This window comes from Alnus glutinosa, chromosome 5 (assembly GCF_958979055.1).
Source record: "Alnus glutinosa chromosome 5, dhAlnGlut1.1, whole genome shotgun sequence".
In the NCBI taxonomy this organism is placed as follows: Eukaryota; Viridiplantae; Streptophyta; class Magnoliopsida; order Fagales; family Betulaceae; genus Alnus; species Alnus glutinosa.
In genome coordinates, this window is record NC_084890.1 from 22,510,602 (window position 1) to 22,524,052 (window position 13,451).

Below are 13,451 nucleotides of genomic sequence, written 5' to 3' on the forward strand. Positions count from 1 at the left end.
TTTTTTCGGTCGTCGTGGTGAGATATCTTAGATTATGTGTACTTAGAATAATGCTAAAAAATACATTTTTATTTTACAACTATTTTATAATGCTAATGTGACAGTTCCGACCAACCCTTGAATCAGTCATTGTTAAAAAAAATATTAAGGATTGATTAAGACTGTCACATCAGTATTGTAAAATAATTGTAGAATAAAAATATGGTATATAGCATTTCTATGTAGTTATTGAAACTACCGGTGGACCGGTGCTCTGAAGGGCTTTATCTGTTAACTAAATAATGTTATTTATGAAAGTAAATTAAGGGTTCGTTTGGGTGTGCGAATTTTTTTGTATTATATTCAAAACTGTGAATACCGAGAACTTTTTTTTTGAAATTATGTTGAAATGGTTTAAAAAACCTGAGACAATTTTTAAAAAAAAAAAAATTAAATAAACAAATAAATAAGTTGGATAAAATCTTAGTAGAATTTAAATTTTAAAAAACATCCAAACATGTTTTTGAAAAATAATAAAAAAATAATAATTGTTACCTAAACATATAAGGAAAGTGATGACATTCCAAACATATCTGATAGAGTAATTTCCTTTGTAAGAATTTAATGTCCCACATGACCTGGCACATAAGACAACTTATTAGACTCGATCTTAATGTTGGTTAATTAATCCTCCTTAATTAATTGTTGGTTAATGGTTAATTAATACACCTTAATGAAGTGTTGGTTAATTAACTACGAGAAGTTAATGTTTTTTATTAATTAATTCTAACTTTGATAGGAAGTAGAATTAATGGTGATAAAAAAAAAAAAAAAGGAAACCGGTCCTCTTTCTACCCTATAAATATGTACAATATCCATCAGCTTTGTTTATCTTAAGAGGGTTAAGTGAGAGAAACTATTTCCTAGTGTTTGAGCTTTGAAGAAGACTTTTATTGCTATAGGTTATGGTATGTTTTTTTTATTCTATTTATTGTGAAAATAATGATAATTAAGATCTTGGAAGTTATAAATATTATGTACATTACATTTAACATCCTTTTTATTCTCTTTTTTATATTCATTGTTTCTTCAATATTTTTAAATTTATCTATAAGGTTTCTTTTCTTTATAGTACCCCATTCTCTTTCATATTTATTCACAATGTTTCATCAAAAATGCATATTGTTATTTTAAAATTGTAACGAGTAATATAACTCATCCATTTTTTTTTTCTCTATGTCTAGCAAAATAAAATGTGAACACTTTACAATTCCTTAAAAGAGATTACTCCAAAGACTAGAGAATGGAAGCTCAAAGGATTTGTTACTGAGAAGATAAGGCTTGTTTGATAACCTACATAACATTACATAATAGTTGCTGACACTATTCACAATTTTTTATTTTATTTTTTTACATTTTTTAATAACAATCAACATCAAAACATTCACACTTTTTTCACTTTTTATATCACATCAATAATTTTTTATTACTATTCAAATAAAAAAATTAACTACAATACAAATTTTTTTTCACTTTTTTATACAAATTTTTTTATTTTATATCACACCATTACTTTTTACTAATTTCAAAACTAACAACTCACTACTCTGTTCTGTTCTTTGCCAAACAAGCCCAATGACACGCACTGTAATCCACGGCCACAGCCTTGATAAATATCATAGGCTTATATTAGCTGATACAAAGGTAAGAAAATATGGAAAAAAAAAATACCCACCCATTGACTTCCGACCCTATGGGTCGAAGTCAAACTTGATTTCCCCTGTAAAAAGTGTTAAAATTTAGCATCATTTACATGCCACGGTTGTGTTTGGATTTTGTTTAAGCATTTGTTGATTGCCAGTGAAGTAAATACTATATATAAAGATGATGTTTAGTGGTTTATAGCATGCATAGTTTTATCAAAACTACAATATTGGGTAATTTCTCCTGGAAATCAATTTGTGAGCAAATTATTTATTTCATCAACACAATCATTTTTGGGTGTTAATATATAGCTTGATTTATCATAATGTCCAAATTGTTTGGATATTCATTAATGTTTAGAAATACGATATCTATCAAAGCATTCAAAGAGGTCATATCATCTATGAATGGAATTATCATTGTAGTTGGAAGTTTTATAAAAAGTAATTTTGTAGTCAACCAAACGATAAGTATTTATATCTCTTGCCATGGATTCAAGTGTAGAAGCAATACTTTGCAATACTTTAGTTCTAACAGCTGGTATAAGGCCCTTTGACTTCTTGAAATCCTTAGACATGCTCTCCTCGAATTGTTCCCATAATGTTCTAGGATTGCTAGGATTACAGTAGACTAATATTGTGGCAGATAAACGCCTTAGACTTTAAAGCATTTGATATGAAAATGCTTCTTCCAAACATTTATCTAAACTATTAATTGTCTGTTTGTAATAGTCCATGTAACGAAGCAGCTTCACGAAATGGGTGAAATAATCTTTATGCCTCAGTTTCATACAATTCTAAACTTACCCTTACTTTCAAATTTACACTTTTTTATTTTTAAAAAAAGAAAAAAAAAAAAAAAAAAGACCCATACTAGGTTACCTTGTGACCCATCATATATGGGTCACCACTAGACCCCACTGTGGGTCTGGTGATCCATGACTGGGTCACCTTGTGACCCAGCATAGGTGACCCACGTGGATCAACACCATACCAACGGTAGGGTCTGATGGTGACCCGTTTTGGGTCAGAAGACCTCGCTGTGGGTCACCAGACCTACAGCTGTCGGTCTGCTGACCCATGGCAAGGTGCCCACTATTAAGTCACCTTGTGACCCAAAGTGAGTCACAACCAGACCCACGCGAAGGTGACTCAGGCTGAGTCACCACCAATAGGTGTCTAAATTTGCAAGGAGACAAGGATTTTTTACACTACAAAAAACTCTACAATTGGCCGCGTGTCTACAGTACCTGTTACTGTAGACACGCGTCCAATTAGCCACGTGTATACAGTACACGTGGCTAGAAGTATGCGCATCACAGTTGGCCGCGTGTATTTTTTACACGTGGCCAATTGTTTTTATCAAATATATATTAATAAAAACAAATTTTATTAAGTTTTGTATATGGCCACGTGTATTAAATACACGTGGCTAATTGTTTTTATTAAATATATATTAATAAAAGTAAATTTTATTATGTATATATACGTATAAGATAACTGGCCGCGTGGCTTTAGGCCACGCGGCCAGAATTTGTGAAGATAGCAGTGGCGGGCGGGACAATTCCCGCGCGCCACTGCACAGTAGTTTCAAATGTAAAAAAAAAAATTCATTAAATACATGCATATTCTGATGTTCTCTCTCTCGGTACCGCTCTCTCTCTCTCCTCTGTATCTCTCTGTCTCTCGCTCTCTCTCTCTCCTCTGTATCTCTCTGTCTCTCGTATCGCTCTCTCTGTCTCCTCTGTATCTCTCTGTCTCTCGCTCTCTCTCTCCCCTCTGTATCTCTCTGTCTCTCGGTATCGCTCTCTCTCTATCTCTATTTCTCTCTCTCGCTCTCTCACGGTGTGTTCTCTCTATACCGCTCTCTCTCTCTCTCCTCTGTATCGCTCTCTCTCTCTGTCTCTCGCTCTCTCTCTCTGTCTCTCTCTCTCGCTCTCTCTCTCTCACGGTGTGTTCTCTCTCTCTCTGTATCGCTCTCTCTCTCTCTCTGTATCTCTCTCTCTCTGTCTCTCGCTCTCTCTCTCTCTCTCTCTGTCTCTGTCTCTCGCTCTCTCTCTCTCACAGTGTGTTCTCTCTCTCTCTGTATCGCTATCTCTCTCTGTATCTCTCTCTCTCTCTCTCTGTCTCTCTCTCTCTCTCTCTCTCTGTCTCTCTGTATCTCTCTCTCTCACTCTCTCTCTCTCTGTATCTCTCTGTCTCTCTCTATTTCTCTCTGTCTCTCTCTCTCTCTCTCTCTCTCTCTCTCTCTCTCTCGCTCTCTCTCTCTCTCTCTCTCCCTACTGAACTTGCTCGTACGTGTTTTCCACTTCAATTTTTTTTTTTTTTTTCAGTTATTATATTTTTTTTCCTCTAAAAGTAAAGAATTAAATTAAAAATACAATCAATTATTTAAAAAATAATTAAATACAGATTTAAATTAAATAAAAAATTATTTTTTTTAAAAAAAAAAAAAAAAATATTGCCACGTGTATAATAATACACGCGGCCAATTGGCCGCGCGTATTTTAATACACGCTGCTAATTGGCCGCGCGTATTAAAATACACGCGGCCAATTGTGCAGTTAGTGTCAATTGGATCCACCGCGTGTATTTACGTGGCCACTTGCACGCGGCCAACAGTTCGCACGTGTACAGTGACCGTACACGTGGCGAACTGCAAGTGGCGAAAAACAATTTTTTTTGTAGTGTTAGTACAACCCAACGGTTGTCTAAATTGTGTCCTCTAGCTTTAGCACTTGCTCCATTATCTCACCGTTTATATTTCATCACAAAATTGTTTTGGATGATAATTCTTGCAGCTTTCATCTTTTTTCATACATATGTTATTTGGAGTAAGTGTACCACAAGGACCATATGTGCATCATGTGCTTTACAGAAGTTGAGTACAGTTGTTAGTTTTCATGTGTATTTGGTAACCCAGCTAATACAATATCATCAAAGCTTTCCGGTGCAATTATTTTCTAGTCCCTTTTTAATATGATCAAGAAATGAGCATGAGGAAGTCCTTTTTTTTTTTGGACATAAATTTTCTACAAACCGACTTGTAAGAAATTTCCTACAACCCACTTATAAGATTGGCATATATACTTTGTCATGTGAAAAACACTTGTTATTTAAATAGCATGTGCTTCTTACATGCTTTTTTAATAGCATTAATAAAAAAAAAATACGTGTTTCTCACATGTTTTAAGGACACATATTTTTTTTATATGTGGATTGTAGGAAATTTCATACAAACCAGTTTATAAGAAATTTTTATCCTTTTTTTTATATATTTTTTTTTATTTTATTATGGGATAATTACACTTAACCCCCCTGATTTATTCACGGTGTGGCGATTTACCCCACAATGTACCAAAATTGGTACATGACCGCCCCGAACTTGCCAACGTGTGGCAAAATCAACCTTCCGTCCAATCGACCGTTCGTTTGGACAGAAAATCGGTCACGTGCAAGTCACGTGACCGTTTAAGACAGAGACCCTCCCCAAGTCACGTGACTTGCACGTGACCGACTTTTCGTCCAAACGAACGGTCGATTGGATGGAAGGTTGATTTTGCCACACGTTGGCAAGTTTGGGGGGGTCATATACCAATTTTGGTACATTGGGGGGTAAATCGCCACACCGTGGATAAATCAGGAGGGTTAAGTGTAATTATCCCTTTTATTATTATTATTATTTTTTTTATGTTCAATTACATATACATATGCGGCAACTGCACCAAATATTTGTTTCTTGAATAACTCAATCTTCAATTCTTCTAATTTTGCTCTAAAGACTCATGCAATCAAATTAGGTCTATTTTGTGCTTCTTCTTGTGGTTCTAACTCTTCTTTAATTTCCAGCCAACATGGATTGCATGTGATTGTTAGTGTTGAGTTTTTAATTATTGGCAAATTTGGTGTCAAAACTTAATTGATTTATTCAAGAAAGGAAAGAACCAAGTAAGAAAAAATATTTGTAGAGTATTCCTCAAGAAATGAAAGAGCCGAGAAATAAAGAATATTGCAGAATATTCTTCAAGAAAAGGAAAGGACTAAATGGTCAAAATTTTGTAGAATATATTAATCAAGAAAAGAAAGATCTGTGATGTGAAAAATATTTTGCATAATTAATTGTTCCTAATTGGTTCTTATTCTGCTGACAAAAAGATTCCTTATCTGTGCACTGCTTAATCAGGAAATCTACTTTCAAAAAAACAAAGCTAGTTTCAAGGCAGTAGTACACACATAACTCGATGCAGTAATCGTACCTCTAACTCTAACATGTACCTATATGTGAAAGCTTCCCAACCGGACCTTCTGTCTGAAGGGGTATTCAATGGACTCCTTTAGCATAGGGCTCCTCCCTAAACTAGACTTCAAGTTGATCAAAAATCACACACAAAGAGATACTCTAAGAGAGTTAGCTGATCTCACAATCTCTGCCTAAACCATTCTCTTAGCACACTAGAGTTTATATGATACTCCTTACAAAACAATAGCCTAAAAGCCTCTTTAAATAGACTTCAAAAACCCTAAATTAACACTAATACAGATTTCACTAGGCGGCGTCCGGACTAGGTAAGTGGGCGTCTAGACGTCAAGTAGCAACCAACTTCAAATAACACAATTTTCTTCAAAAGTCTTCAGTAGCGAGTCCGGGCGACATAGCCCTAGCATCCGAACGGTTGCATGCTGTCTTCTCTGTTTGCAGCCTTCAGTTTGTTGTTCAGACTCCTCATCGAACTGGAGCTCTTAAGTCTAGGTGTCCGCTGGGCTGTCCGGACATTTGTGTGTACATGTGTTCCCTGTGGTTGGTGTCTGCTGAAGTGTTTGGACACTTCTTCGAACGCTAGTGAGCGTCAGTACGCTTCCTCTGGCTGTCCGGACGGTCACTAGGGAAAATCACCTTTTCTGAGTTGTGAAGTCTTCAGAATCTTCCATGTACCAGAAACCTTCCTTTTTTGAGTAATATATTGCAGATCTTGCCTTGTCTAGTCCTTTCCATGTTGAAGAATAAATTCTGCAATAATATCTAAATATCTTTTGAAATACTGTGTCCCTGATTAAGCAATGCATAGATAAGGAATCTTTTTGTCAGCAGAATAAGAACCAACTAGGAACAATTAATTATGCAGAATATTTTCCACATCACAGATCTTTACTTTCTTGATTAATATATTCTACAATATTTTGACCATTCAACTCTTTCCTTTTCTTGAAGAATATTCTGCAATATTCTTTCTATCTTGGCTCTTTCCTTTTCTTGAAGAATACTCTACAATATTCTTTTTTACTTGGCACTTTCATTTCTTGAATAAACCAATTAAATTTTGACACCGAATTCACCAATAACTAAAAACCTAACAAACTCTCCCTTTGGCAGTTCGGTGACAAAACTTATTATTACAAGAAGCTCAAGTTAAGAACAATTAAGATCCAACAAAAACTGGCAAGCTCTGAATCTTACATGTTCTCTGAAACATGAACAAACAATTAAAGAACGCATAGAGATTTGAAGTAGCGAACCTTAGATTGCCATAAAAATTGATCATTGAACACATTAGCATTCTGTGAATCAATCACAGTAAGTACTCCACCTATTAGAGTAATTCACACAGTTAGGAAAAGATTCGGTTTTCCAAAACGCTGAACTAATGCCGTAGCTCCCATATATCTCTTCTATATATCTCTTAGACCACCAATGAAAGAGGCTGGTAAAATAATTCTACATCCAATTTTGGAACCTCGAGTTTCAACAAAAAGAATACTATCAATAATGCATTGATAGACCTCAGACCGAGTTTCGTCTTGTTCAGTACGAAAGTAGTCCAACCTAGCTGTTTCAATCTTACTATACATGTCAACGACATATTGTTGGAAGAGGCATCTTGAACGCAACAAGTTGATTTAATTGATGGTCTTGTTTGCAACTTATAACAGTAATATTCACGACAGAAAATTGCTGCTCGACTTTTTTTTTTTTTTTTTTAACGAAAGATGATCAAAAATCATGAGCATAAAGCTCTTATATTACAAAGTCTTTAGCTTTGTACAATCATAGTCACATGTTATGAAGTTATATAGTCATAGATACAAACAAAATTCTTATAATAAAGTGATATCTATGACTTTCATCTTCCGCTAACCCATGTATAAAAATAGTTAAAGAGCAAATCTGCTTTGAGCAGACTGGATCTAAGACAATGGTAGCCAAATATCCTAAAATTTATTTAAACCGGCTGTGAGAGATAACCCATCACACCTGACGAACCTTCATCCCATAAATCGCCTATGAAGGCAGATCTAAAGAGAAGAAAGCTCTTATTCAAAACAAAAACACAACCAGCAAACATTAGAAGCAATTAGGGAGGAGATAAACGGCACAACCCGAAGGTAGATGGATGGATGCATAGCGGAGAAGCCAAAATTGCTGATTTGGTCGGGGAACACCTACAAAAAAAAGAAAAAACCAGAATTAGAGGGGGAGAATAGGAGTGAGGAGTAGAAAGGAAGGAGAGGAGGAGGGAGTATATCTGCTCCCTCCTCCTTTCAGATTTGTTTTTTGAGTGGGCGTTTTTTTTTTTAATTTTTTAATTGCTGCTCGACTTCTTCTCTTCTCTAGTGCTGAAAATATAGGAATTAATAAATTTCCAATTAATATAATATAATTATCCACTATATATAGACAATGCATACCTTTTGTTTCCTTCTTAAGTAATTCAGTTACTGAATTTAATGCTCGAGGATTAATTAATTATTCAGTCTAGGAAGATGAATATTGTTTTCCTTTTTCAAGTCTTTGTATTTCTCGGTGCCAACCAATATCTCCATAAGGAAATAGCAGAGGATATTCCAAAGGATCGTAACACCCAAAATAGTATTGCACTCTATGACTACAACCCGAATGACTATAAACAATAATGTTTTGACTCATTTGCTGTTCAGAAGTATTTTCATCTACCCATATTTTTGCTACTTGCGAAGACGATGGAGCCTTATAAACTTGTTGGTCCAATGAAGCATTTGATCTTTTATATGAATCTGTTGATGTTCTAAATCAGGCACATCCTTAAGAGTCCGAAAGAAAGCACAATATGGATTGATCTTCAATATATCTATTATTTTTCTCAAAATGGATGGATTTAGTCTATCTGAATCATATATCTGATTCTCTATCGCATGTTCAGTATCATAAAAATACAATTTCAAATAGGAAGGATGACCATCTAATGGCAATAAGTCATTGATATAATGATAAACTTGACCCTGAACTCTGAATGTATATATCCCTTTGTTTTGTCTGTATAAGTTTTTGTCATATTTAACATCAAATGATGTTAATGCAAATTTGTTATTGAAATTCCATTGACTCCTCTGAGGTTGAAGTAAGCATCTCATAAAGATTGTCAAGGACATCATTAGAAGAAATAGAAAAAATTTATCGATTAACACAACAAAAACCTTTAGTCTCATGGTGAAACCTCTTTGCATGACAATATTTAGAAGCTGGTGTGGGGAGCAAAACTATCTGCCTCAGAGGATATATTTCGTAATGCATACCTAAGATTTGTGGAGCTCTGCTATTTGCTACCTACAATTTACAGAAGCACACACAACAAGAGCAAGAGAAAAAGCCTGGCTAGCTATTTCTTAGGATTTTACTATAGCTAAATAATATAACTATGGCATACTCAGTAATCGTAGGATTGATTTATTCCATGATGGCACCATACCTGTTAATTCGATCGGCAATGTGATTGGAATTAAGTTGCTTGTTGCATAAGATTCAGACCCTGTATAACATGGATTTCATTATTTAATGCACTATAAGATTCTCTTTTTCGCGTTTCACTTTTTCTATCACCCTTTTCTAATATTACCTATATCTCATTTAATTCTGCAAGGTACTATTCTTATATATATAAACTTACTTGGGTCAGTTGACGTAGAAACTAACATATTGCATGGGTGTGTAACTACAATTTTTTGGTTTATGGAGAAGGTTTGATACTGTGTAAATAAACTGAAAAGATAGAATATGCATTTTCTAAGTCAATATAATCCCCATACAAATAATATGCAGCAGGAGAAAATTTATGTATTAGTGATCAAAAGATGCCTAACATAATTAAAAGTACACTGAAAATAAAGAAAGAAATATCATGGCATGTGTTGTATGGATATTTTTGAAATTAATTAGATAGCACCACAATAAGGTAAGTGAAAAATAAATTAAGTAAATTTACCTTGATAGGTAACAAAGGCAATGGAGATGATATAGCCGATATTGGAGACTAAAAAATTTATGTGAACCTGGAAATAAAAGTAGAACAAAACATATATATAATACATTTATTTATGATAAGAAGAATAGCAAAGCCCCTCACAAAAGATGCGAAATGGTTTTTGGTTTCTCTTGCTTCTGTCAAAGGAGAAGAGAAGAACAACACTGAAAACCCCGTCACAAAAGCCTACACTGTGAAGCTCAATAAGGGCAAAATTGTAAACCACATGTTACAGAAGAAAGAATATTGTAGATAAAATGGAGAAAAGAGACACAAAGCCCCAAAAAAACCTCGACTCCTTACAAAATTAAAGGGCAAAACGATAATTTTGATGTAAAAGGCAAAAATATCCAATAACTTCCTAAGCCAGCTGAAGGGAAAAATAGGGGCAAAATAGTAATTTTACATCAAATAAAAATCACTCTTGAATAGGCTTTGCCATTTTTTATATATCTTTAGGTAAATAGAATGAGTAATGCTATATGCAAGACTCATATCCTCCTTTTATTCTCTCAATTAATGTGACGTGGCTTTCAAAATCATCATTGGATTTATGATGGATTTTGATCCAATGATGATTTTAAAAGCCATGTCACATTTAGAGATAAGAGGATGACAAAAGTCTTCCATATACCATTACTCAAAGATAATTATGGACAACGTGACATTTCAAGCCTTTCTCTTTTGGTGTCAATTGTACAAAAATTGGCTTTGAGTATCTTTTCAATCATATTGATTCTCATCTCCTTGTTAGATGGTCTAGATCCAAAAAAAAAAAAAAATGTCATTCTTACTGTAAACCATTTGTATGATGTATTCAATCAAATAGAAAGTAATCCTAATTAGTTTAAAGCAAGTTCATTCATGGCAATTGACAAACTGTCATCTCAGATCAAGCATATATTGTAGCTAATTAGCTTGGGAAGCCAGATAGTTTCAGCCTAGTCAAATATAAATCACCAGTATCAACAATCCATACATCCATATCTATCTATCTATCTATCTATCTATATTGTAGCTAATTAGCCTGTGAATCTAGATAGTTTCAGCCTAGTCAAATATATATATATAAACTGGTTAGCGGTTATTAACCACTTTTATCTACTTCTAAAACCGCTAACTGCTATCGGCCTAGGCGGCTATGCAGTTGCGATTATTAACGGTTGTGCGATTAGCGATTGTGTGGTAATTAGCGGTTAATAACAGCATTGCTTATACACACATACCTTCATCTTCCAAAAGCTGATGTGGCATGGTTCTCTAACCAAAAAACTCATTTTCATACACCAAATGCTTTGGGAGACTACACCACACCAGCTTTTGGAATTTTTTATAGTGTGTGCTTCACACATTTTTTTTAATATCATTAATAAGTTTGGTACATCTTTTTATGTACTAAAAAAACTTTTTAAGATCGTTAACGCAATTCCAAACATACTCTAAGATAGCATATGCTTTTCACGTGTTTAAAAGACATATGTCACTTTTTAAAAGATTGCGTTATAGGAACTTACATCCCAATTTGTAAGAAATTTGTGTCCTAACTAAACATTGCGTTCTTATAACTTACAACTTTAGCATTAATGGGCAAGCCTCAAACTAAATGTTGTGTTCTTATAACTTACAACATTTTTTCTTGATGTGTTGTAGGGATCTCAACCTGAACTCGAATTTGGGTCATCCTAGCTTGTGCATACACATGTGCTAAGGGACATAACCATATATAGGCCTACTCAATGAAAGGTTGTATGTTGTTGGAGGATGACTTTTGACTGGAGATGAATGTTGACTATTGACATTTTGGAAGACACTTTTGACATTATTTTTTGTCGAGTTGAGATGTACTATATTGTGGTATGTTGGCTAATTAATGATTGTAATGTGGTGACTTATTTTTTTTTTTGGTAGAGGAATGTTATTTTGTGACTGGTGAACAAGTGTAGTAAATTTGATTGGATGCAATATGACAGTTTATTCACTCTTAATGAATGGAATTTAATGTAATGTTTAGTCTGCTATTTGGTTTTGAGTTGTTTAAACAATTGTGTGTATGATAGGTTAGTTGGATGTAATGCAAAATCTTTATTTTTATTTTTTTTTACAGGTTTTGTTGACCAAATCATGTTACAGTTATGTGTAGGATGATGTCATATTGCCACTATCTTAATCAAGCGGTCATTGTGTGTCAATTTGCATCCTTTCTTTTGAACTTAATGCAACATCTTCAATGAAATTTACCAGATCCTGAAACTAGTAAACTACAACATGCCAAAAGTTTACAATGACATAAGTTCAAAAGTTATAATAATCCCATAACTTAGGTTAGATGCTACGAAAGTTACAATTTTACACAATTTTCATAATGACAACAATCATCTTGAAGCCCCACCATCTCCCAAAATCATAACAACACAATATGCCCCTACCATTTGCTAGTGCATCAAGGTCCCATCCACCATCATAAACTCACAGAGATAATAATCACCCATAAAAACACCGATATAGAAGTTTGAATCCTCATTCGTGCTCTAAGATTACTTCAGCCTCGAGAGACTTCACTTATTTATGCAACTTAGGCAGGATTTCTTTTCCACGAGAACATTTTTATTTATCATGCCAGTGAAAAAACGGCATTGTCCAGCTTTCTATCATAAAAGAAAATGGTGAAATAAAACCAACACTCATTTGGACATTTAATCAAACAAAATCACTTACCTTTTTTGGTCATACATAGCACACACAACGAACCGCCTCTCAGGATTGGCTGATGTCTAGGAAGTTCTCAACAGGGCTGGAAGGCCACATTTGCATTGCACCGCATTCAGATCGACTCTCATAAACGATATTGCAGATGACGACATGCAGTGGCGAAACCAGGATTTTTGTTTATGGGGTCAATTTTTTTTTAATGAAAAAAATAAAGAAAACAAAAATTGATTAAAAATATTAAAAAATATAACTAACGAAATAGATAAATAAAATGCATAAATATAACTTCCAATTTATTTTGTCATGCCTAGAGTTAATTTATTCAATTATCTTCATATTTGGTCTATATCACTATGATGGTAATGAGAATATATATATTTTTTTTAATCAATGATCTACTGGCATATTTGTTAAATCTATCTTGGACGAGCTTGATTAGAATTTGATTGAAGCTTAATGAAATCATTGTTACTCTCCATAATCATAGGTAATTTTTATTACAATTACATATTTCATAGAATAAAAAAATGTAAAAAAAAAAACTATATATATTCTTAAACAATTATTTTGATTGAGCAATTTAATTATGAAATATTAATAAATATAAAAGTTTAATTATGTACCTGGAGCTTTTTAAAAAAGGAAAGCTATCAAAAAGCAATCGATTTAAATTGTTGAAAGACTTGAAGAAGAAGAAGAAAAAAATGGCATACAAACAACTCTAAAGTTTTGTAGAAGTTTAAATAGCAATTTACAATTTGGCTTCGATGGCTTTTGAAACCTTATG

The 13,451-nt window shown here is 33.8% G+C and overlaps 1 long non-coding RNA gene across 1 annotated transcript; it reads right to left on the reverse strand.

Annotated features, from left to right (window-relative positions):
- Window positions 1-7,738: 7,738 nt before the first annotated feature.
- Window positions 7,739-12,771, reverse strand: LOC133868004 (uncharacterized). Its single transcript, XR_009900267.1, has 4 exons — window positions 12,671-12,771; window positions 9,917-9,983; window positions 9,404-9,463; window positions 7,739-8,120 (listed from the first exon to the last, which is right to left on the reverse strand). It is a non-coding gene; the product is annotated as an uncharacterized LOC133868004 (long non-coding RNA).
- Window positions 12,772-13,451: the final 680 nt, after the last annotated feature.